General features: G+C 45.8%; 1 protein-coding gene and 1 long non-coding RNA gene across 5 annotated transcripts in view; one reads left to right on the top strand and one right to left on the bottom strand.

Moving 5' to 3' along the window:
- Positions 1-25,863, top strand: part of SYT1 (synaptotagmin 1) — a 1,065,451-nt gene that overhangs the window by 1,003,231 nt on the left and 36,357 nt on the right. The gene's annotated exons all lie outside the window — the stretch shown is intronic.
- On the bottom strand, positions 11,159-23,930 carry LOC115089138. Of its 4 annotated transcripts, none has more exons than XR_003856014.1 (5): positions 23,871-23,927; positions 20,024-20,063; positions 19,439-19,498; positions 12,169-12,343; positions 11,159-11,351 (listed from the first exon to the last, which is right to left on the bottom strand). It is a non-coding gene; the product is annotated as an uncharacterized LOC115089138 (long non-coding RNA). The 4 variants fall into 4 exon arrangements; XR_003856015.1 differs by lacking the exon at positions 23,871-23,927 and adding an exon at positions 20,523-23,535; XR_003856016.1 differs by lacking the exon at positions 20,024-20,063 and having other exon boundaries at positions 23,871-23,930.

Here is a 25,863-nt window from a genome sequence, read left to right as displayed (position 1 = left end):
GGGGGCCTCGGGGAGAGATCCAGGGGGGCCTCGGGGAGAGGAGAGATCCAGGGGGGCCTCGGGGAGAGATTTCCCATTCCCAGGCATCAGCTGTTCTAAAAAAAAAATGGCGCCGATGCCCCTTTGCCCTTACCATGTGACAGGGTATCCATGCCATTGGCCGGCCCCTGTCACATGGTAGGAGCACTGGATGGCCGGCGCCATCTTTACTGGTATGGCCATCCAGTGCTCCTACCATGTGACAGGGGCCGGTCAATGGCACGGATATCCTGTCACATGGTAAGGGCAAAGGGGCATCGGCGCCATTTTTTTTTTAGAACAGCTGATGCCTGGGAACGGGAAATCTCTCCCCGAGGCCCCCCTGGATCTCTCCTCTCCTCGAGGCCCCCCTGGATCCCTCCCCGAGGCCCCCCTGGACCACCAGGTAATTTTAAAAGGTTTTGGGGGGGGGGTCGATTTAAAGGGTCGGGTAGGTTGTTTTTTTTTAGCGGTTTTTTTTTAGCGGCCTCCCTAAAAAAAAAATTAGCGATGTGAATTGGAATCGGAAACGATTCCAATTCACATATCTTAACAATCAGATTTCCCCCCCCCCCCCCCCCCAGCCGAATCTGATCGTTAAGACGATCTGGCACACGATTCACATCTCTACTGTTTAATAAGCAGTCTTCCTATTGGTTATACCGATTGCGTATTCAGCATGTCTTTCTGCGCATTAATTATCTTTTTTACATATTCAGCATATCTAAATAATAATGTTATGTTATTGCTATTAGAGTTTATGAGTAGTTTTGCGGAAAAACCAGATGTGACTGGAGGAAACGGATGTGATTTTTGGATTCAGCACACTACAATACATAAAGATCACATGTTATCTTGTAGTCAGCAAAATTGATGTAGACCAGTGAAATCCATGGGCCGTATTTTCAAAGGGTTATGCCCGTAAATCCGGACGATTTACATGCGTAACCAGTCATAAGCACGCTGGGCCTATTTTCAAAAGGCCTGGCGATGCGGGTAAAGTCCTGGGGCTTGCAAAAAGAGGGGGGGGGGGGCGGGGGATGTCCAGAGGCCTCCGCATGGCCACTGTGCCGGGGATCGTGCGCCGCAACTTACTTCAGCCCCAGGGCTGAAGTAAGTTTTAAAATAAAAGATAAAAAAAGGAAAAGGTAGGGGGGAAAGGGTGGTAGAGGAAGGGAAGGTGGGGTGGGGGGGTAGGGAACGGGGGAAGGCAGCGCGGCTCGGCACACACAAGGTGCACAATTGTGCAGCCCCCTGCGCGCGCCGACCCCCGATTTTATAACATGTGCGCGCCTGCGCAGGTCTTAAAATCTACCCCTATATTGGGCCTGTGAGAGAGTGCCCCTAGTGTTCCCCTATAAACCTGTGCGGGATCAGGCCAGATGCCTGGCCTGATCCCTTAAATCCCCAAAAGGGAGAGTGCTCTATTCAGGAGGAGCTCAGAGGGTGGGACCAGATAGAGGGGAAATAAGAGTGGAAGCCCAGCTGGGATAGAGAGGCCCCCTCCCTCCAGGAGCAGGAGCTCCTGAACCGATCTGGGAAGTTGTGTCTACAGAAGACTGCGGAGGCAGGCAATATCGGGAAGTGTATTTTGCTGTGTGAAGTTAATAAAGTGAAATTGCAAGTGAAAAGGCTGGAGCCCTAGTGTTTACTGCTCCAGCCCAGAGGATCTTGCTCAGCCAGTCCTCACAGGGCCCTAAATGTCAACAGGATTTTTAAAAAAAATTATAACCAAAGTAGGGAAAATTCTGTATTTATGGAGATGCATCTTAGAGCAGAAAAGACTGGAAAAATCAGTTCTATGGTATATGAAAGTGAGGAATGCTGCCTGGAACTTCTTTCATAGCTGTGAAAGAACATCCGTTCCTTGAGCTAAAAATCTGAGACTTCCAATTTTAACTATGGAGAATGTTCCATGCTATGTTTCCAATTTCTCAAAGCAAATGGAAATCTCAAAAAGATTCCTTTGGGTTGAATTTGTGTGAGACGGCTCTGTAGTTTCTAGGACAGGCCAACTGAGCTTATTAGTCACTTCTGTCAGTGGAAGATGCATCTCAGTCCATTTATGGTCCAGAGGAGCAGTGTTGGGTGTCCTGTTGTCTCTAACGACTGCAGAGAAAGGAACAGCTACCATGGACTTGGATATAAAAAAGGTTTGGCACAGAACCAGCCAATTAGCTAAAATATACACACTAATAATATGGAGCCTGGCCTAAACTGCCTACTGTAATAACAGTATTTGTCTGTTATGGCTACATGTCAGACTTAAAGTAAATCTTCGCTTCAGCAGTGTTCGGCAGATGTTGGCGATGGTATGCAGTACAGTTATGGCTTGTAATTATTTATTTGACTTCTCAGACAAAGTAGTAAAGAGGTTTCAAGAAATAGGGGATGTTAAGTGGAAATGATGTTGTAGCCACGGACATGGCAAACTATCGGAAGGTAAAGAAATTAGAGAGGGTGAGAAAGATTGTCTTCTGCAGATTTATCAGAGCTAAAAAGAGGAAATGTAATCGCTGTGTTAAGGGACAAGTGAAAATCCTCAGTGTATCAGGCCCTAAATGGTTCTGCTTGCCATAAATTAGGTTTCCCGATGGCTTGGATAATATGGTGGCCTTCTGGTGACTTTAACAAGCACTTTGTTCCCCTTTGTATAAATATAATGACATGGTCACATGCAGAGGTAAGAAACCACCAGTCCTTGTGGACACCAATCCTCTCGGCTTTTTCAGGATATTCCTACTGAATATGCAAGAAATCTGCATACAATTGAAACTGTGTGCATGCAACTCTATCTCATGCATATTCATTAGGAATGTCCTAAAATCCCAAGTGGATTGGTTTTCCAGGAGGACTGGACATCCCTAATGAATATGCATGAGAAAGAGTTGCATGCACACTGCTTCAATCACATGCAACTCTATGTCAGGCATATTCGATCTGGATATGTTGAACCCAAGCGAACTGGTGTCCACAAAGACTAGAGGTTGGCTTACCCCTTGTCAGGTGTAAAATGTTTACCAGGATGGTGGGAAGGTAATATGCATGTTCATTTAACTTTCCTTCAAATGAGGCTCAGTGGAGTTTGAGGTGAACTGAGCAATAAGGAATAAATGCATCACGTGCTTTGGAAACTGAAAGGGAAATGCCTTCCACATGTTTTTGAGGGATAGTTATATGAGAATTGTGCCATAAAGAATAATTTACTTACCTATGATATGTTAGAAAATGAATCATGGGATGTCGTGCCTGCTATGTACAAGTTCTAGGAACTGATATGGGAAGCCCAATTTCTGAATGAAGAATGGGGTCCCATTGTGTCTGAAGAAAAGGCAAACACTCATGCCTGTCTCTTCTTTATCTAAAATACATATAAGTGGCTTTATTCTTTTTTTTCTAAAGGTCAGGATGCAGCTTCGAGTTTCCTAGGTTTCTCTCCTTCTCAGTTAAACTAGAGGCAGAAGACAGTGTTGGGCAATGTTCTCGCTAAGGTTCATGGGAGACCGACAATTCCTTTCTCCCCACCAGGCACACTCCAGCTATCCTGCAGCTTAAACTTCATGGGCCTGGAAGCTCCTTCAAACTTCCAGGCCCTGTGCTTTTAAGGCCATGGGATAGTTGGAGTGTACCTGGTAGGGAGAACATTTTTGGTGGTCTCCAGTGTACCGTAGAGGGAACACTGGTGCTGTGTTCCTCCAAGCCAGCTCACCACTGCCAAGGGGGGTCCTCTGAATTTGCATCTATGTTCTTTTTAAAGCTATGCCATGCTAGGTCACACCAAGGTCCAGTGAATCCAACATCCTATCATCAACAGTGACCTGTCCTAGTCCCAAGAGCCTCAAGAGGTGTGGTTAAGATTTAGGATTACTTCAGGTGGCTAAGCAAGCCCCACTGAGGGCTCTAAGCTCTCCCCACTCTCCTATTTGAAGATCAAAGCCCCTGAGAATGAACTCCCTCCCTCCCCCTGTCAGCAAACTGGGCTGTTTGGCCCTTTCTCCCCAGGATATCATGACCAAGAAGCTTTAGGACATTTAATCCACATCCAGGTCTGCCACCCCTACCCCCCACCCCCTGTCACAGGCTAACCCTTGAATTTCCTTGAACTGCAAACTGGGGGCTGGAGGGAGTGCTCCTCAATCCTCTCCTCATGACTTCATCTGCTACAAAAGGGGAGGACCGGCAACCATTTTGAATTTCAATGCTAGAGAGAGAGGAGGGTAGAGCGCTCCCTCCTTTCCCCAACTTGCTATTCAAGGATCTCTCAGCGGATAGGCCAATGGGCCAGGGGGGTAGATTAGGGAACTGGAACACCTTGATTGAGATGTCTATGGGGGGGAAATTGGCCTGCGGGGGCTTTGATTTTCAGTCAGGCGGGTTGGAGGGGAGGGAGTGTGCAGCGCCCAATGTAGCACACATTGGCAATAACGTGTTCTGCCACTCAAATCCAGATTTAACGCCAGGGTCATGAAACGCTTTCTGCCAAGGGGGATCCAAGCCCTCAGCCCAGACCGATCCCCCATCCTACCCCCTCCCCCTTCACCGTGGATTGCCTTGAACCACAAATTGGGGGTCAGAGGTGTAACCGTCTCTTTTTAGTCAGTAAGGAGGTCCAGACAACTGATCCGTAAAGATAGACTTTTATTGCCAGCAAGATGCAGCTAAGACAAAGGCTCAGTACAACTGCATGCCCCTCCCCTCCAGGAGCAGACTCTTATGCACTTTACAGTTCTTATCTTTTACACATGCGTTCTAAGCATTGCTGAGCAAGCATATTCCGGCTGAAGGGGCTACTGACCCCCTCCCTAGACACCCTGGAACTTTCGTGAAACTTCTCCCATGTTCTGCAGGAGAGGCTGCTGGGACTTGCAGTTCTGGAAAGGAATTCGCGAGTCTGCAGTAATACAGCCCATCACATAATACATCCATTGTTCTAATCTAGGTTACAGCAGTGAAAGCTTATCAGAGAATAAGAACAGCGAAGCCAAAAAAATGAAAATGTGCAATGTGCTGACAGAGAGTTTCTCAATGTCCTAATTACAGCTGTATTGCAGACTGTAAGTAAACCCGTCATGAAGCAGGGAATTCTGGTACATGAAGTCCTTTGTCAGGTTGAAGCGTTCAGACCCCTTCATTCCCCCCTTTGATACTTATCATTCTTTATGAAAAGTATCACACCATCACAACGCAACTGTGGAGCTGAAAGAAACAGAAACAAGAAAAATTAGCAATTTGAGTTCTCAGGGGGCCCTAATTTCCCAAACAGTCCGATGGTTTCTTCACGGGTTTGAGACGGATGGGCCCTAATGGCTCCACCCCCCTTTGTAGCCCGAACTTGTCATGTATGGGAAGATGGCCCAGGATAAAACATGAGGATGGTTAAACAGGTTCTATAGGCTCAGAGGAATACATGTACAGTGACAGAAGCTGCGTGGCGGTTTTGCATTCAGCAATGTCCTTCATCACCTGACGAAGGCGGTTTGAGCAAGAAAGGAATAATTCAGGGTCCTAAAAAACAAAACAGAATTAAACTGGCTGGGATAACAAACAAGCTCTTAAATCCATCGATCATGGAAAACCAACCACGGAATCCATTGGTCCAGTCCCAAGCACTATTCCATTGCTGGACAGGGACGTGTGCCATCTTGACCATGCGATCAGTGATGTCTTGGATAACCTTGTTTTGGTCATCTACCTGTAAACAACAATTGGAGAGGTTAAATGTTCCACAAACCCTCCTTCCTGGGCCAGAGGATAATCTAAAACCAATCTATTCTGGTACACTGCAGTCATAATTTTGGTATTTTGTTTTGCCCAGAGTTTAAGAGCGAAAGCAGTCGTTGGTGATGAGCTCCAGGACTGCCTGAAGCCTGATGATTCGATGCAATTAATACTGCTTGGAAGGATTCCCGAGTTGCCCCTTTTTGCTGCTTCATCTGCTCTCTGATTTCCTTGACAATAGGGTTTGATTTCCTGGTGTGTGCTTTGCAATGCATTACAGCCACCTTGCGAGGTAGCCAAACTGCGTCTAGTAATTCACGTACTTCTGATGCATTGTTCAATTGTTTTCCCTCTATAATGCTCCATGCACTTGAATTGTAAGAAAGGCATATTTAGAGTCTGTATAGATATTTACAGTTTTCCTTCTGCCAACTGCAGAGCTCGAGTAAGGGCAATTAGTTCAGCTTTTTGTGCAGACGTTCCTGGGGGAAGAGGTTGAGCCTCAACGATTTCATCTTCGGATACAACAGCATATCCAGCAGAACGTATCTCATGAATGATTTGGCTGCTCCCATCAGTGAATAAAATCCAAGCTCCTTGCCAGGGTTGATCCCTCAGGTCTGGTCTACTGGAATGTATTGTAGTCATGACTTCTTCACAGTCATGGGCAACTGGTTCAGGTGCCGGCATAAGAGTGGCCGGGTTCAAGTTTTTGCTGTCTTGTATTTGAATTTCAGGAGTTTCACATAACAGAGCTTGATACTTTACAAGACGTGAATTAGTCATCCATTTTGGCCCATGAGTTTCTAGTAGTCCTTGGATAGTATGAGGAGTTGTTACGTTCAAGGTTGTCCAAAAGTTAATTTGACTGCTTCTGGAATTAGTAAGCATGCAGCCGCAATGCTTCGAAGACAACCTGGCCATCCTTTTGCAACATTGTCCATTCCTTTTGACAGATATGCAACAGGTCGTTCCTATGATTCTAGAGTTTGAGTCAATACCCCAATGGCCATTCCTTTCTTTTCATCGACGAATAGATGGAATGGTTTCATTACATCTGGCAATCCTAAAGCAGGTGGTTCAATTAAGGCTTCTTTTAGTTGACGTAAGCTTGCCAGTTCGTTTCCTTCCCATTGGAAGGGTTGAGATTCTGCCTCTTTACCCCGCAACTTGTCGTACAGGGGTTGGGCCATAACAGCATAGTTAGCAATCCACAGCCTACAGTATCCTGCAGCTCCAAGGAACGCCCGGAGCTCTTTCTTGCAAGTGGGTACAGGTTGATCTCTTATAGAACTGGTGCGAGAAATCCCCAGACATCGGGTTCCTCCACGTATTTGGAAGCCTAAATACTCTACTTCCAATTCACAGATTTGCGCTTTCTTTTTACTTGCACAATACCCTTTTGAGTACAACGTCTTTAGCAGCTGAAGAGTGGATACCGCACATTCGAGGTACGTCTCTCGAAACAACAGAAGGTCATCCACGTATTGTATGACTGGCCCATACTTTACTTGATACATCTTTAAATCTTTTGCCAGTTGCTCACCGAACAGCGTAGGTGAGTGCCTAAACCCTTGAGGCAACCGTGTCCATGTGTACTGCTGCTTTACTCCAGTATCTGCATCTTCCCATGTGAAAGCAAAAATCTTTTGACATTCCTCCGCCACCGGGACGGAGAAGAAGGCATCTTTGAGATCAATGACACTGTACCACTTTGATGCAGGAGAGACTTGAGCCAAGATTGAATATGAATTTGGCACGAGGGCTACTAGATCTTCTACTTGACTATTCACTTTTCTTAAGTCTTGTACTGGTCGATAGTCATTAGATCCAGGCTTCTTTACTGGCAACAAAGGGGTGTTCCAAGCAGATCGGATTCGCCGAAGAATGCCCAAATCATACAGTCTTTGCAGGTGTATCTGGATTCCTTGTCTGGCCATATATGGAATGGGGTATTGAGGTTGATTAATCACCTGTGCATTCTGTTTCATCTCTATCCATATGGGGGTAGCGTCGATAGCTATTCCTCCCGGGTTCTGTTCGAACCATACTTGGGGTACACTATCCATCAGTTGTCTTCGTTTTTGTTGAGGGGGGTGTTGTTTTCATATCGATGTTCGATGGTTCGTTCGACTATGGGAAGATGTAGTCTCCATTCTTCTTGGAGGGGACAGATGAGTATCACTGGATGGTCCCCGAAGGAGGCTTTAACTTCCCCTGTTGGTTGAAATCTCAATGTGGTCTGAGGCTTACACAGCAGGTTCCATCCGATAAGGGATACCATGGTCCCGCCTACTTGTATACTTCATTCTTTCTGCAGAGGGGCAGTGAGTACCTGACCTGAGGCACCCACTATAGAAACAGTCTCTTTCGTCGGGGGGGCCGATTGGTGCAGTCATGACAGATCGTTGGCCTCTGAGTCCACAGGCCCCTGATTTTTGTTGTGTTACCTCGTGGATCTCCACCAGAGGGTCAATGGGGATTCTTCCCTCCCGGTCTCTTCAGGCTGTATGCTCCTTGTCGCCTCCCCCGCCATCTGCCAGTGGGGGTTGTCCGATCTCCTTCCTCCTCGGCCCCTTTGTGTCGGTGCAGGTCCATTTTTGTCGTTAGTATTCACTGCAGGGCTCCCGTATTTCTTTTGCCATTCTTCACAGTCTCTCTTCCAATGGCCTTCATTTTTGCAGTACGCACACTGATTCTTTCCCAAAGGGGGGGTCTTGTTCCCCCTCCTCTTCGCGGTCTGCCATTGTCTTGGCTCCTTCCCGTCCGCGTGTCCTCGAGAGCGGCGGCTAACAGTCACTTTCTCCTTCATGTCTCTACTTGCTTCTCTCTTTTCTCTTCCACTTCTCTATTTCCACATACTTGGTCTGCTATAGCTTTTAACTGGCTGAGGCTCATGCCCTCAAAGCCTTCGGCCTTCTGCAGCTTCTTTCGGATGTCGGGTCTCTATTATTAAGTTCCTGGTTGCAGGGACGGGCCCTTTTCTTCTCTTCCTGATCCCTGTTCCCATACATCTCAAAATACGATGAAAAGATCACAGTCCATCTGGAAATTGAATAGGTGACCTGCGCCTGGAGGCAAATCAGTTCTGACGAGGCTGAGAAGCTGCAAAACATTGCTTCCTTCATACTTGTAAGTTTGGCATTGGGTTAATTCAATAAAGTAAACCTGGATCTGCAGGCAAGGATCCAAGGGGGGCGCTTTAGGTGTGCAGGAGTGATGATCAAACCCTTGGAAGCCTTGTATCAATTACATTGCAAACACTAAGAACATATGGTAATAGCCAGAGCCCAGCCCCCACCAGTGGTAAAAGAACATAATTGCAATATATATATATATGTGTGTGGGGGCCACTACTTTATCATTTGGGCCGACTCATATTTGCTCTTGTTCCTAATCTTGCATAGTGGCCCCTTCTCTTGCCCACAACTTCCAATAATCCTTATCTTGCGCCTGCCACTGAATCAAAATTTTTAATATTAAGTCTTTGTTTTCTCCGGTTTTTTTGTTTTTTTTACAAACGGCATCCTGTAATTCTCACAGTCAGCGCTGCACATGCTTGGCTGTCTTATCTTGCCAGTTCCTTAAAACAGGGAGTAGCTCTGCATATTTAACTACTGCTAGCCAAAGAAGCAACAAGAAAAACTTTAACAAAGAACCCATTCTTAATCATTTCTCTAAATTTCCCAGAGACAGCTTCAAAATAAACTGCGTCAGCAAAAGGGAGTTCATACTTTATCATGCGTTCCAATGTAACTTTTAAATAACAGATAATATATATGAGACAAGCATTGAAACGCACAGCCATGTTGAATGCACTACGCACTGGCTCAACGTCTTTTTTTTTTTTTTTTCCTCTGGCTCGATCCCCTCCTCTCTCCTGTAATTATCTCTGCCGTTAACCCTTAACTGCCATCAAGTTCTAAACTTCAACACCAGTAAATGCATTCTCCAGTAATCAAATCAGTATTTTAACTTAACACTGTACATTAATTTGTTGTATAGTAGTCTTGTGCAGCATCTGTAAACCAAAATCTCTTCTTATTAGGGTTTAAAACAATTAAAAACAAAAAATCCCTGGTACATGTGCTTGCAATTCACAGATAGCAGTTACATACATTACAATCCTTAATTAATAATGGGGACTTCCAGTTCCCCATTTTGTGCGCCTGAGCCACCATTACGAGGGCAGCTCCCTCCACTAACTTCTTTGCCCACGACGGAGGATTCTCAATGACTGCAATCCAAGCAGTTATGTACGGTATATCCTCAGGGCAACCCGGATTCCCTTCTTCACTAACTATTTTCTGGACCCTCGTGGCCGTTTGGAAATCGAAAGTTCCTACCGGAGGCCAATTTACACACAAACTGGGCCACCTATGGGTGCATCGTTGAATCATTCCGGGTTTAGTACATTTATGTCTATCGAACACTTCCCTATAGTGTTCCGTCATGACTTTTAATGGAGTCGAACCGCCCCCTCCCATCAGGATAGAATTCACAGACAAAGGAGGGAAGGGAAGACGGATAGGTAAGGGGTCCGTATCCGTCAGACACAAAAGGGTCACTTTCACACAACAAGAAACCTATTCCCACTATCGTATGCGTTACTTCTTTTTCCTCTTTTTATGCGCGTGGCTTTCGGAATGCAATTCCTACCAAACCACCGCTTGGGGTGTGATCAAAGCCCCCTCGGTCCCCTCACGGATGGACCGGTTATTTGCTACTCTTTTAGCTATTCTTCACTTTTCCCATCATTCCCATAATACTCGCCTGCAGGGTTCTTCCGAACGTCATGAAAGCCTTCTTCCCGGATCACCAGCCCAAAGGTCTCAGAGGATCTCCGTGGAATGACCCCCTCAGATACCTGATCACTGAACTCAGCGGTGGCCACTCACCAGGCAAGTCTGGGGGATCACTCCGCCACAAAATCCCCTGGACCAACTGGGGGGCTAAAATAGCGTCCCCGGTACCTCCTGGCTGGCTCGCCAAATGTAACCGTCTCTTTTTAGTCAGTAAGGAGGTCCAGACAACTGATCCGTAAAGATAGACTTTTATTGCCAGCAAGATGCAGCTAAGACAAAGGCTCAGTACAACTGCATGCCCCTCCCCTCCAGGAGCAGACTCTTATGCGCTTTACAGTTCTTATCTTTTACACATGCGTTCTAAGCATTGCTGAGCAAGCATATTCCGGCTGAAGGGGCTACTGACCCCCTCCCTAGACACCCTGGAACTTTCGTGAAACTTCTCCCATGTTCTGCAGGAGAGGCTGCTGGGACTTGCAGTTCTGGAAAGGAATTCGCGAGTCTGCAGTAATACAGCCCATCACATAATACATCCATTGTTCTAATCTAGGTTACAGCAGTGAAAGCTTATCAGAGAATAAGAACAGCGAAGCCAAAAAAATGAAAATGTGCAATGTGCTGACAGAGAGTTTCTCAATGTCCTAATTACAGCTGTATTGCAGACTGTAAGTAAACCCGTCATGAAGCAGGGAATTCTGGTACATGAAGTCCTTTGTCAGGTTGAAGCGTTCAGACCCCTTCAGAGGGAGCACTCCTTACGCCTCTCTCGCCAGCACCAAAATATGAAACGGTATCCGGTGACCTCGCGCTCTGCAGAAAAAAAAAAAGAGAGTACGTGAGGTTAACAGCTGATTTTAAGGCGTCCTTGTAAATAGGTCCCATAGATTGATCTAACAATACGGCAGCTCTTTAAGTGGTTTCAAACTGCGCGCGTAAGGACAAAGGCTGTGCGTGCATTTTAAGGGTGGGCTTTGCGCCGATTCTCAAAGTGAACGCACGCACATTCATTTTCCTTTGAAACTTGCTGCAGGGGGCTAAGCGCACACGGGCACTCGCACCTTTTTTTTTTTTTTTACTCTTTCTCTGCGGCTAGAAATTTGCTGAAAAAGCAGGCACGAAGATTTGAAAACGCCAGCTGCGCGCGCACACTTCCCCTCCCCTGAGCTAAGCGCGCCGCAGGGGGCGCCTCCTCTCGCCGGGAGCGAGAGTCTGCGCCACGTGGAAGAAGTCAGGACTTTTCAGCCACGTGGAGGGAGGGAGATGTTCCCACTGGTAAAATGCTTTTGGACTGGAGTACATCGCTTTGCAAATTGTCCTCAGGGAGGGTAATTCTACAATGACCCATTCAAGTTATGTGCTGCCTACGTGCAGGATTTAGGACAATTCTCACCATGGACTTAGGTGCACAGGTTTGCTTTATGTGCACAAAACATATATTATGCATAGACAACACATTTTATGTGGAGAAATAAAACATGATTTGTGCCTATAAAACAACTGGAAAGACACACTGGACAAGCAAAAGGTTTAAAAAGTGCATCTGTTTGGGGGCAGACACAATAGTGTACAGAATTGTATGCAGAACTGTCTAGCATTGTCCATCAAGCTCTTTTGGGCAGGCACTTACCGCAGAACAATTGAGAGCTTCGTGCAGCGCTCGCCGTCACCTCCTGCTTCGCTGTGTAAGGCCTGCCATCCCTCATCGCGCTGCTGCCCTGCAGCTCCTGCCTGGCCCACAGACCCTCTGCCAGCTGCTCTCCCAGGTCTTACGCCAGTCGCTTCGCCAGGTGTGGAGGCTGCAGCTAATTCAAAACACAGCGGGCAAACTTTATTTTTTTGTTGTTTTCGTTTGGTGCAAAAAACTTTGAGCCAGCTGGCTCCCTATCAACTACAGACTCAAATTCAAAATACTTTTGTTTAGTTCATAAAACCCTGTCCTCTGGAGGGCCGGCTGTACCTACTCAGTCATTTATAGCAATCCTCCCAGCAGGCCTTGCTTATAATCCCTTCCCCTTCTGTTGTTAGATTAGGACATACTCGTTTTACAGCTTTCAGGTATTCAGCCTCTTCCACATGGAGCAATACACCATTAATGATCAAAAAGACAAGAAGTATCCAAATATTCACAAACATTTAAAAGCCTGAATCTTTTCACAAGCTTAGAAATTTAGATTAACTTGTCTTTCTCTTTGATATGTGTGGTAATTGTTTGTAAACTGTATATTTTCACTGTTAGCTTTTTATGTATTTATTTGTGTTAAGTTTTTATAATTTCTTGGATTTTATAGTAATTCGCTTTGATGACACTGTATCAAAAGGCAGTCAATCAAATTGAATAACTAATCATAATAATAACGCAGAGATGCATAAAGTGGCAGCGATAGACAGTTGTACATACAACAAGCACTGCACAAGAATGACAGTTTTGCTACTGTAAGTGCATTCCCAGAGAGCTTAGGTAATGATAGAGAGTTCCACATGCAACAAATTCTGCATGTCTGACTTGGGAGTGCCAGGACAGTGTCCCTCTGACTCTGGGGTCCCTGGGGTTCCGGGGCAGAGGGTCTCTGACTCAGGGACCCAGACTTGGGTACCCTAGTGCTACTGCTAAACCTGTTTTTTTAGGTTTGGAAATTTAACTCGAGACAGAGGTGGAGTAAAGTTAACTCGTATTTCTAGGGCTAGTGTTAGTCTATAGTGCCACTCCAACATTGCCCTGGACCCGGGGCTCCCAAATGCAATGGTCCACCCTGCACCTTAGAGACACGACTAGGACCATGCTGGCACAGCATGATAGACTTACACTGCTCCCGGAAATGTGAGTTAACTTTACTCCCACAAGTTAAATTTCCAGTACTAAGAAAACATGAGTTAAGCCTTCAGGGCTTTAATGCAGATCCCTGCATTGGGGAGTAAAAAATAATGCTTTCATTAATATGGGATTGTCATGAAGGTGCTCTCATTTGTGCGCAAATTTTTGTATGCTAAAATCCTTATTAAATTGTGAATACAGTAATGTGACAAATATATGTGAAGAAATGGGAGTAAATGTGTGCTCAGCTTAGCCCACCTTGGTAAAAATCAGGGGTGTCATTAGCTCTGAGCACACAGGGCCCGTGCCCTGAATCTCCTCCTCAGTGCACCAAGCCTCCTTTGGCAGCTGTTGGGTTCTGAAGAAGAGAAGGAGAACCCCAGCAGGGCTACCGTGTATCCCATCCCATGGCAGCTGAAGAAGAGGCCTGGCAGCACCAGTAGTGGTTGAAGAAGAGGCCAGGAAATGTGAAGGAGACCTGGAGTGAGAGTGTGTGAGTGAGAGCCTGTAGGTGTGATTGAGATTCTTGGAGAGTGAAAGTCTGTATGTGTGTGTGTGGGGGGGATGTGCACGAGGAGGTCTGTCTGTATTTGTGTGTAAGGGAGCCTCTGAGAGCGACAGCATATGTGTGTGTATGTGTAAGGGAGAGCCTATGTGTGTGAGCCTATGAGAATGAGAGTATGTGTGTGAGCCTGTGGAAGTGACAGTCTGTGGGTCTGTGTATGTGTGTGAGGGAGTGTGTGTATGAGAGAGAGAGATAGAGAGGGAGCCTGTTGGAATGAGAGCCTGTGTGTGTTTCTATGAGTTTATAATTATTAGATGTTATTCTGTTTGTCAACTGTTATGAAATATTTATTTTTATTAGAATGGTTTTACTATAATGATTGATGTTTTATATTTCTTGATTTTATTGTTTGACGTTTTATGAGGAATGGTGATGTTCTTGTTTTTTCATTGTTGCCCTGCATAGAGTCTGGCTTCTTGCAGTTTCCAGTTCAGTTTTTAGCTGCACATTGGTATTTCTACTTTATGATTTCTTTATTCTGTATTTGGTGAGGGTCTGTTTTCTGCATTGTGACCAAGGCGAGGTAGTCTGTTAGCAAGTAGTTTCTCTGTAGGCTTCTATACTGTAGCAGCATGATTGTTCTGTTTTCCTTAAGAGATGTATTGGTGTAATATTTGCGATATTTACTTTTCATAGGTAAGATTGTTATTGTTTGGTAGTTAGCCTGTATGGAAGGTTTCCTATAGGTTCTAAGTATATTTTTGCAGGGTTTTGAATTATTACACAATGTTCCTGGTATGGAAGGAGTTAGTGTTGCTGTTACTGAATTTGAATATTATTTTACTATGGTGAGTGTTAAGGAGAAATGTCCTTTTCTGCTCTGCACCCTTTCTTGGTGAACACAGGGCACTGTAGAACTTGAGGTGCAGGTTTTATATTGGGATTCTCTCCTGTGCTGTATAGACCCAAGACTTCAGTCCCACATAGAAGAAGTTTTATTGGGCGATGCTCCTGAATAATTTTAGTGGTGGTTGTACTAGATGGTTGAAATTGGCCAGGGGTTTCTTTGTTACTTAAAACGTCCTTTTGTCTAGAGATGTCACTTGCATGCATGCCTGGCACCTTGTGACAAATGGTACAAAATGTTTGTAGCGGTGCCTCCTACTCTATAAGCGGATGTGGCCTGTCTCTGCATGCACAAAATTTGATAAGAGGTGGGTATAGAACAGCCATTGGACCCACGCCAGGTGGTTTCCAGTGATGGATTTAGAGTTTTGCCACACCTAGGCAACGAGAAAAGGTGCAGAGGAAGGAGACAAAAATGATGAAAGGGATGGAACAGCTCTCCTGTGATGAGAGGTTACAAAGGGTAGAGGGCTTTTCAGCTTGGAAAAGAGTCGGCTGAGAAGAGGAAACTCAAGATAATACTCACTTGGGAAACGTTAAAAGACTGTTGAGGCATCAAAAAAATCACAGCATAAAGCCTATATTGGTGTTCAACAGAAAAGAAAATTTACTTTAATTTAAAAAAACAAGATCCAAGACAATACTGCAAAAATCATAAACAGTAGACGGAGTCACAGTGCTCGCATCGCCAGAGCTCCCTTTACTTCACTGACTGGCACATCCCAGCACGCGAGTCCTACAATTTCAAACCTGCCGCCCGACTCCTTCGCGTTAAAAAGAATACCACCCTCACATCCAGCAACACTGCCTGCGCACCGCCTAGTCCGCCTAACGCTTCGCGCCAGCCCTGACAGTAGAATGAAAATCATGATTGCAAGAGCCACAGTCTTTGTCCATAGTGCCGACTCTCCTCGCTCGTGTTCTCCCACTGAATCAGTGTCCAGTACTCGTTCCCCATAGAGGGTAGGAAAATGATCCTCTCTCACTATCATAAGCCTCATTCAAAAACTTTAGACTCGCTCCTCAAAACTCAGCCATCGTCTGTCCCTATAGCTTAGTGAATGCAGAAGCAAAACAGCAGAAAATCCATTCCCTCCAGTAAGATTCTTTGGCCCTCACTGTGGAAACTGAAAAAAAAGTAATTGTTTCAAAGCTCTTCTCTCCAGTAGTCTCTGCCCTACCATTAATGCTCACAGGTTGGAACCACTGTGAAAACCAGCTGTATCAGGAAAGGTGCAAGACGGCCCTCCTTCTAGACACTTTTCAAAAATGCAAATTTCTTCCCAAAAGTCTTAAAAAATCTCCACTAGACACCTGTGGTAAACTGTGAGGCTCACCCAAGCTACCACTTCAATCCACTTTCCTCTGCAAAACTCCATCTCAGAGGATCCAGACGGAAAGCCTGCTGAGCATGCCCAGTACGCCCTTATATACCACTGAGCCCATCCCAAAAAAGAGAAGGCCAAAAGCCAGGGGGAATATCCCCAAAATGCAAAACCCTTGTAAAAGTTGGAAAAAATGAAGCAGTAGATATTCAAAAGTTACCACAAGATAAAAGATACTCACAAGTTATCAGGTATATCCAGCTAAGGGGGTTATTTTCCAACCCGCAAAAGGCCATTATCGCATGCATTAGAGCCTTATCACGGCAGTAGCATTCAAATTAGGTGGAGGGGAGGAGTCGGGGAGGAGTTAGGGAGGGGATTAGGTAAATAGGCAGGCGGCACTGCTGCCGGCGATAATGTTTAGAACATTATCGCCGGCAGTAGCATGGAAAATAGCACCACCTTTTATGGTGGCGCTATGCCCGCGATAGTGTGCAGCACGGCTACACTGCGGCAGGCGAAAGAAGCAGGTCTAAAGTTATCTGGCCCCATGTGTCCCTATAACTTTGGACTTAACCGGATATATTCTTTTTGGCTAACCATAGCTAAATAACTTTATATGTAACTGGCGGTATTCAAAAAGAACATCCAGTTATGTTTAAAGTTATCTGGCTATGGTTAGTCGGATAAGTTAAAGCAAGTATATTCAACGGGATGCAATGGCTTGTAGCCAAAAGAAATTTATGATCTGCAGGAAGGTGATATTTGGATCTTCCACTGATAAAAACGTTTACTCATTCTGAACTGGGTGCAAGATCATTTTCAAATGTAATCCCGAATTCATGGAATAGTTTGCCTCTGGAGGTGAGGGAAGAGTCAAATTTGCCTAGATTTCAGAAGAAATTGAAGACTTGGTTTATGTTTGCAAATAATGAACATTTGTTAATAATTGCTCATAAACAATAAACAGCTGTCTCAGGATGGCAGTAGGTGAATTAGGCTTGCATAAGAAAAAGAGTGCGACTGGAAAATGTTGGAAATACTGTTTTATGTTTTTATGTTTTATTTTAATTATGATGTTTATTATAATTTTATGATAAATTGATTTCATTGTTCATCGCTTTGGGCAATAATTTTTATCTGGAAAGCGATTAATAAATACTAATAAATAACTTGTCCCATTTATGTATTTATTTAACTGGCTACCTGTGGCCGGATAACTTGTCCACTAAACGTCCGGTTTGGGAATCCATGTCATACTAGTATGCATACACACACACCTGGCACCAATCTTTTCTATCTCTGACACACAAACACTGCCCCTTCCCTTCTCTCTCACATACAAACACATTCCCATTGGTCCCCTCTCAACCCCCAACCTCACCTTCCAATGATCCCCATTCAGCCATTCCTAACCTCCCCAAAACGATCCCACTTTGCTCTATATGCCCAAGACTCACTCCCCTACCCCCACCCATAGAGGGCTGCTCTCTGTTGAAAGATTCCACACAGCCAGTCTACTGTCCCCCAACTTTTGCCACCCTAGGCACACTAATAGTCCTGTGGGAATTCCTCTCCTGCGCAGTTGCACAGAATCTGCGCAGAACTTGGCAGGCCCCTGCATGCCGTGAGCAGGAAGGCTTCCGCTCATGGCAAAGAAGAAGCAGGCTCCAGGGTCCCCCGCTCATGGTGAAGATGGAGCACGCCTTGGTGAGAGTGAGTGTGTGTGTGTCTGTGTGCATGTAAGACTGCAAGCCTGGGGAGTGAGAGAGAGCATGGGTGAGGGTGTGAGGAGATTGTGAAGGAGTGTGTATATGTGTGAGAGATTGGGAGCTGGTATGTGTGAAAAAGGGATTGTGTGTATGTGAGGTGCTTGTTCGTGAGAGAGGGAGCCTATGTGAGGGTATGTGTATGTGTAAGAAATAGACACTGTGTGAAGGTGTGTGTGTGTGTGTGTGTAAGAGAGAGAGAGAGAGAGAGCCAGTGTGTAGGGGTGTGTTAGAGCGAGACATAGGTAGCCTGTGTAAGGGTATATGCTTGACAGAGAGAGAGAGAGGGAGCCTATATGGGTATTTGTGCAAGAGAGAGAGTCTGTATGAGGGGGTGTGTGTGTGTGTGTGTGTGTGTTTTTGTGAGAGAGAGAGAGAGCCAGTGTGTAGGGATGTGTTAGAGAGAGACATAGGTAGCCTGTGTAAGGGTGTATGCTTGACAGAGAGAGAGAGAGGGAGCCTATATGGGTATTTGTGCAAGAGAGAGAGCCTGTATGAGGGTGTGTGTGTGTGTGTGTTTGTGTTTGTGAGAGAGAAAGAGCGAGGGAGCCTGTATGAACATGTGTGTTCACAAGAGAGAGGGAAGCCTGTATGAGGGGGGGGGGGTGCACTAGAGAGAAGGAACCAGTATGTGTGTGTGAGAGAGAGAGGGAGCCTGTGTGAGAGGCAATATTGAGAGAGGGGTCAAACTCTGGGAGTGGAGATAGAGTGGAAGGGATTGAGCCTAGAGGGGGAGGGAAGAGATAGTGGCAGGTGGAGGAGTTGGTGCAAAGTGAAAGGCAACTGGCCAGGGGAGTAGAGAGAGAGAGGGTGGAAGAGACACTCTTACAGTGAACTTCTAGGGAAATTCTCCTCAAAATATTTAAAACTCTGCATCTTTAAGTAATAACCCTTTTTCTGTATTACATTTTAAATTAATTACATGTATATTGTGTTATTTAGACCCAATATAAAATATGCAGAATTTTGCAGAATTTTAAATTTTTGTCTGCAGAATTCCCCCAGGAGTAACACTATTGAGAAATCCAGGTCTGGTGGTTTCTCTGTCACAGGTCATTAGCATGACTCCTGGATGACAGAACAGAGATCTTTTGGGCAATGTCCAGTTATGAGTTTTTAAAGAATTGTTCTTGTGTGGAGGGGAAGCTTCTGGTCGTGATTGAGTTAATTATCAAAATCTCAGCAGGAGAGAAGAGGAACAGAAGACTTATGTGCCCATGCCCTGGATCTTTTAGGTACCTAGCAACGCCTCTGGTAAAAATACACCCTAGTTCATACATATTGTATCTTCACTGGCTGTCTCTGCCATGGAGACGCAGTCTAAATTGTTATATTTATACCTCGTTCAACACTAGTGCCATCACAGGCTGTCAGGTTAGCCTAATTTACTCTGTGCTGGAGGAGATATGTCAAGGGCACCTTTTCCACATGTTAAGAGAAATAACGCCTTAGATTTTAGAGCACAAACAATATAGGATTTCATGCTGCTCATCTGCTATATTAGATATGAGATGAATCCAATGGTTGCTGCATGCAAGGACATTTTTCTTTGCCATATTGACCTATTTAGACAAACTTACCGGAGTGTAAAATGTACAGTACGTAGGCCTGTTTCACATTATTTCCCAGATGAACACACCCTGGAAAAAAATCCATAAAGTAATGATAATTTAGTGGAATATTATTCACATGGTTACAATGTCCTTGCGCTCAACTACTTATGTTTTGAGGTTGCTGTACCAGTCAGCTTAGCGACCTCAAGGTCATACTGAGGGTGGTGGTGGATAGAGGAACAGAGGCAACTCTCTACTCTAACCCTCACACCTCTCCCACCAGCCCTCAGCTCATCATTTTACTCCACCCTCTACCACTAGGCTATCTACAATTATTTGGGCCTACCTTTTCAACTTCTGTAGTTTAAAACACTATGTGCAGATACATCAAACATTGGCTCTGTTTCAGCTTCAGTGTGAAAAAAAAAAGAATAAAACAATAAAATGGTGATAGAATACATCAATAAAAATAATGCATCAGTGTTTTCAGTAGGAGACATGCCCCAGGCAATACCAACAATATTTGCACTGTACTGAAACTGAAGCAAAACAGTAATGAATCTGCTCTGATAAATAGGGTGTTGAAATGATGGAGTGAAAAAGCTATCTCACCTTTGCCTCCCACCCCCGAAGCCAGGTGATCACTCCAGCTCTGTAAGACACACACAAGCTAAATCATCCAGGTAACACTCAACTTTGGAATTCAGTTATGAGGATCATGTCATCTGGACACAGGTTATGTATTAAATCTCCAGTGAAACACACCGAAGTAGATGGCATTTTTGGTTAGTCTGGTGATTCATTTGACTCAGAGTGCTGGCCATGTGAAAGCTCTCCAGCTGCCATCCAAACCACTCCATGTATTTGCAGATGCAAGATTAGTAGCACTAGCATATCTCTGGAAACTTAGCAAAAGGGTTTGTTTGACCCATGCAATGCGTGCTCTATGCCTGGTCCACTGATAACCCAATTCCACAACACTTAGGATGCTAAACTGCATCTATCGAGTTCACAATTCTGCTACCGGATTGCATTTTCTTCGTTCCAGGGCAAATATCAACATGGAAGAACTTGATAAATTGGGATGCATATTTGGAAAAATGATGCTCACCCATACGGAGGGTAATTTTCAGAGACGCGCCCCGTGTGCACGTAAGATCACCCAGAGCAAGCAGAGGTGGTCCTGGGATCAGCGATGGGGAGAGGATTGCTCTTGCACCTGTGACTTTCGCATTTTCCGAAGAAGATGCTGAAATCATGTTTCCAAGAAAGCTCGGTGTACAAATTAGCAGGAGTAAACACGCGCGGATAGTTGTGGCAGGATACTTGTGAAATAGAAAATACGTGTATACTTTTCCTTTGAAAACTGGTGCTATTTATTTGGAGCTTGCTATATTCCTCCGATAAAAGCAAAAAAAAAAAAACAAAAACCATTGTAGGTTTACAATTAAACACATATATTAAAATAATATTAAATAGACGTGCATTTGATGTAAAGTGATTGCAGGCTGGTACAAAACTACCACTTTAGACGTACTTTAAGTGTCAGAGGGATGGTTTATGACAGCAAATACATACAGTAGACGACCGCAGATTAAAAACTATTGCCCACTTATTCTGGTTACATTGTGAAAGATAACCAAGTCCAGGAGTGGAAACTTTGTGCACTTGTAGGATTTTGCGTCTTGTCTAAGTTTTAGTTCTCTTCCTCACCATCCTGGGTAGCTTAAGCATTACAAGTTTCCATATTTAATCCAACACCCATCCTCTTACTGGTGCTTCCATTAGGCAAACTAGGCAGTCATCTAGAGGGATAAAATTTTAAGGGCAGCAAATTCCAGCCAGTATGTGGCCCAGAGGGATGTGGTGCCAAAGGACCATACTATCGAAGAAGTAAGCTCTGTGCTGGTGCCATCACCGCCACTAGGAGGGAGTGTTGTGCTGGAACTGCTTTCAATAGGTAAATTGGGGGATGCTTGCATGACCAATGGTTTGCCTAGGGCGCCGAATACATTTGCACTGGTCCTGCCCCTGCCCATGTCTTGCCATCAAGCTTTGTAGTAGTCTACAATATGGCTACCAACACTAGTGAGCTGTTGCCTGAGCATCCTGTCGCCTCGGTTCACGTGACCTTGCTGGATGATACCAGGTCACCAGCAACCTACTGGCACCAACCAAGTTGGTTTCTGGGGCAGGGAGGTGTAGTTGTAGCCTGCTGGTTTCAGCTTGGCTACCTCAGGGCCCTGTAAATTATTTTTCTATTCATTATAAAGTTTTAGTCATGAAAGTAGTTGGGAGGTGAGAGAGTCCTGACCATCCTTCAGAAGTGATACCTGCATGCTGACCATAGACCACATTCGTACCAGGCTCTGAAGGACGCTTCAGTCCAACCCTCTCAGCGTAGGATTGCCGCTATGATGGCGAGGAGAGGGGAAAGAAGGTGGGGGGTGTGTGGAGAAAACTCACAGCAGCTGTGAACGAGGGCCCAGAGAGCCAAGGGGCCGCCTGAACTGGAAAACTTTAGAAATGAGCAGCTGGGCTAGAAACATACTAGCGAGATAGTGGTCCTAGTACTGATCTAACTCGGCCAACAGCAGGAAAGAAACTGCCTGTGGTTGCGCGTGGTCTAACAAGGAATGGGTACATAGAGAATGAATGGCGTGGCAGGCTTTTTATCCTGAAGAGACAGGCTGACATAGCCAGATCCTGGGGAAAGTAATTTTCTTGTATCTGTCTGCTGTCACAGTGGGAAGCGTGGAAATGCTTTTACTGTCACAATAAACGAAACTCCTGCATGTGTTAAATTTCCTCCATATTGAAATGAAGAATACTTATCCACCCAGGGTAGGCACTGGACATTGAAATAAGGGCCAAGCAGGTGAATATTTCAGGGGGTCAGTAGCATATTTCTGGGGGATATATGTTTTAACTTCAACTTGAGTTCTTTCACGTGCTAGCAGTGCCTCTGTCAGAGATTTTAAGCGTCCTGCGCTGAAATTTTGGAGGAGTGCGGAAAATGTGCCCATAGATATTTGCATTTGCTTTTTCTGCAGGCTTTTTCCCCTTCAAAACAACACGTGCAGTTATGAAAATTCCAAGTTACACGTGGCATTGCATTCCCCACCCTATCCCTATCCCTATCCCCCCGGGAACACGTTAACTCAATGGAGTACAAGTAAAAACTGGGAGGATGAGCAATTTTCAACAAGCCCTCTTACCCTGGTAAAATAGCCAGTTATCTGCTTAAATGGCTTTTGAAAATTGCTGTCTAAATTGCAGGTCTAACTGTAAAAACTGTACATTTAGATGTCTAAATTTAGTGAATTTTCAGCTGAAAACTTAAACTCCTGAATTTGTCTGAAAAGCTCCCTAAATTTAGATATATTTTAATTTAGGGAGTGAGTATTTTCTTTTTTTAAATTGACTCCATGGCAACCTGATCGGAATCAACTTGTGGGTCTATCTTTCGTTTCAGAATCAGGAAGCGGTGCATTCATTTTTAAACAAAATTAAAAATGTGATGAAATATGCGCATTTAATTTTGCTTCATTTTTAAAAACCAAATTAAAATCCTCCTGAAATTCAGTATTCTTCCGTAGACTTTTCTTTAAGAAAATCAAAGAAGCGCCCCCCCCCCCCCCTCCAGACATGAAATTTCCTCTCCCTCCCCACAGACCACACTATCCCCTTTTGTGGTGGTCTCCGAAGTAGTAAGAGGTAGGAGTGATCCTCAGGCGCCAGAGCCATTTTGTTTCACCACTGTAGGCTGTATGGCCAGAAAACAAAATGTCTCTGGCTTCAGGGCCAGCCAGTCAGCTCCATTTTTGACCCAAAGATAGCAAAGCAGGAGTTGCGAGGGATTGATCCTGCCTCTTACTACATCAGAGATCCCCACAAAAGAGATAAGTGTGGTCCAGGAGGGTGGGGGGATATTTTCTTGGTTTCTTTCTTTAAGAGGGGTGTTAAATTTGGGGTTGAATTTTTAAAGCTGTTTGCATGTAAAAAAAAACCTGTATTATGCATGTAAATGGCCTTATGAAAGGCCTTATGCAAATCCAAAAGCGATTTTGTGCATACTTTTGTGTGAAACAGAAAGAGGTGTTCCGGGGGGAGGGGGGGGGGCGCAGAGTTAAGAACATAAAAACATAGGGGTAGATTTTAAAAGAAGCGCGATCAGCCTACTTTTGTTTGCGCTCCAGGCGCAAACAAAAGTACGCTGGATTTTAGTAGATACGCGCGTAGTCGCGCGTATCTACTAAAATCCTGGATCGGCGCGCGCAAGGCTATCGATTTTGTATAGCCTGCGCGCGCCGAGCCGCGCAGCCTACCCCCGTTCCCTCCTAGGCCGCTCCGAAATCGGAGCGGCCTAGAAGGGAACTTTCCTTTGCCCTCCCCTCACCTTCCCCTCCCTTCCCCTACCTAACCCACCCGCCCGGCCCTGTCTAAACCCCCATCCTACCTTTGTCGGGGGATTTACGCCTCCCGGAGGGAGGCGTAAATCCCCGCGCGCGAGCGGGACTCCTGCGCGCCGGGCCGCGACCTGGGGGCGGGTACGGAGGGCGCGGCCACGCCCCCGGACCCCCCCGGGCCGTAGCCACGCCCCCGTACCCGCCCCCAAAACGCCGCCGACACGCCCCCGCAACCGCCGCGCGCTCCGGCCCCGCCCCCGACACGCCTCCCGACACGCCCACTCCGAAACCCCCGGGACTTACGCGAGTCCCGGGGTTCTGCGCGCGCCGGGAGGCCTATGTAAAATAGGCTTCCCGGCGCGCAGGGCCCTGCTCGCGTAAATCCGCCCGGTTTTGGGCGGATTTACGCGAGCAGGGCTCTGAAAATCTACCCCATAGACAATAACTTTAAAATGAGCACTACTCAAGTAACTCCAGCCCAACCCCGGTGGATGGTGTCAGTTGGCATCGAAGAGCCGAAGAAAGAAGAAGCAGAAGAGGATTTCCGAGGCCTGGGCTCTGGGCCTGGGTTTCACCCTGGGCCCAGGTTCGATGCCGTGGCCTCAAGGTCAGGTCCCAGTGACGAGCCTGGGTCCAGGCTTCAGCATTGCACTCAGGCCCAGGCCACGGCCCCTGCTTTGGGCCTAGGTCTATGCCCTCGGCAAGGTCCCGACTTCAGGCCTAGGCCTAAGCCGAGGCATCAGCATCGTCCTCAGGCATAGGCCATGGCCCCTTCTTTGGGCCTTGGCCTGTGCCCTAGGCAAGGGCCTACACGTAGATCCAATGTATTCATTTAAAACCAATAAATAAGGTTTGTTTCATTCGGTGGCCCCAGATTCATTTCGGGGCACCCTGTATGAAATAAATTGGCCTTATTCATCACCTTTCATGCATTCATTTTAAATGAATGCAAATTCCTAGCCGTTACGCGAGCAAACTTGCTTTCTGCGTCTTCCTTAAGACATAGTCGCTGTTAATGCGCACAGGTAAGCAGATTTTAAAACACGCTCGCGTGAAGAACATGGCCAGTTTTGCCAGTTCGTCCACCAGTTTGCCCAGTCCATCTCAAGGCCAGCCAGACCCCTCTGGCTCTTCAGCCTGCACTCCCCCCATTTGACCCGGACCCCTCGCACTGTTGGTTTAGGCCTACACAGCGATTTCTGCAGACTTACACCTCATCAGGAGCAGCAGTAAATATGCACAGCTATCAGCCCACCCTGCGCCGCAGCGGCCGGCTTTAAAACATGGAGATACGCGCATAACTGTTGGCCCCCTACCCTCTTATTTTTCCTTGTGCATAATTTCCAGCTTTTGAAGTTACGCATTGCTCATGCATGGCCCAGATACTCGCATATATGAGCTTCTTAGCGCCAGCAACACTTTTAAAATTTGGCCCATAAGAAGTGCCACGCTGGGTCAGACAGAGGTCCATCGAGTCCTGCGTTCTGTCTCCATCACAAGTACCCGGCAGATCCCCAATAGCCGTTTCTTGTCTCTCACTCCCAGAGTTAAGCGCCGATTTCCCCAAGTCTACCTGGTTTATATCTGTTCATGGACTTTTCCTTCAGGAACTCGTCCAATCCTTTTTTGAGCCCCACTATGTTAGTTGCCTTGGTAACAGATTCCATAGCTTGATGTGCGCTGAGTGAAAAAAAAATACTTCCTACGGTTTTAAATCTGCCGATTGCCAGTTTCGTGGGGCGTCCCCTAGCCTTAGTGTTGCTTGAACGGGTAAATATGTATTTATTTGTTTTCATTCCGCTTTTTGGCACTTCAAAGCGGATTATATTCAGGTACTGTAGGTATTTCCCTATCCCCAGCGGGTTTACAATCTAAGTCTGCAGCCGAGGCAACGGAGGGTAAAGTGACTTGCCCAAGGTCACAAGGAGCAGCAGTGGGACTTGCGCCCTGGTTAACCGTTCCCTAGTTACTTGTTCCACCCCACTCATGATTTTATAAATTTCAATCAGATCCCTTCTCCGTCGTTTGTTTTCCAAGCTAAAG

This window comes from Rhinatrema bivittatum, chromosome 4 (genome assembly GCF_901001135.1).
Source record: "Rhinatrema bivittatum chromosome 4, aRhiBiv1.1, whole genome shotgun sequence".
Classification (NCBI taxonomy): domain Eukaryota; kingdom Metazoa; phylum Chordata; class Amphibia; order Gymnophiona; family Rhinatrematidae; genus Rhinatrema; species Rhinatrema bivittatum.
The sequence above is the reverse complement of the archived record's forward strand: the minus strand, read 5'-3'. Positions and strand labels throughout refer to the sequence as shown.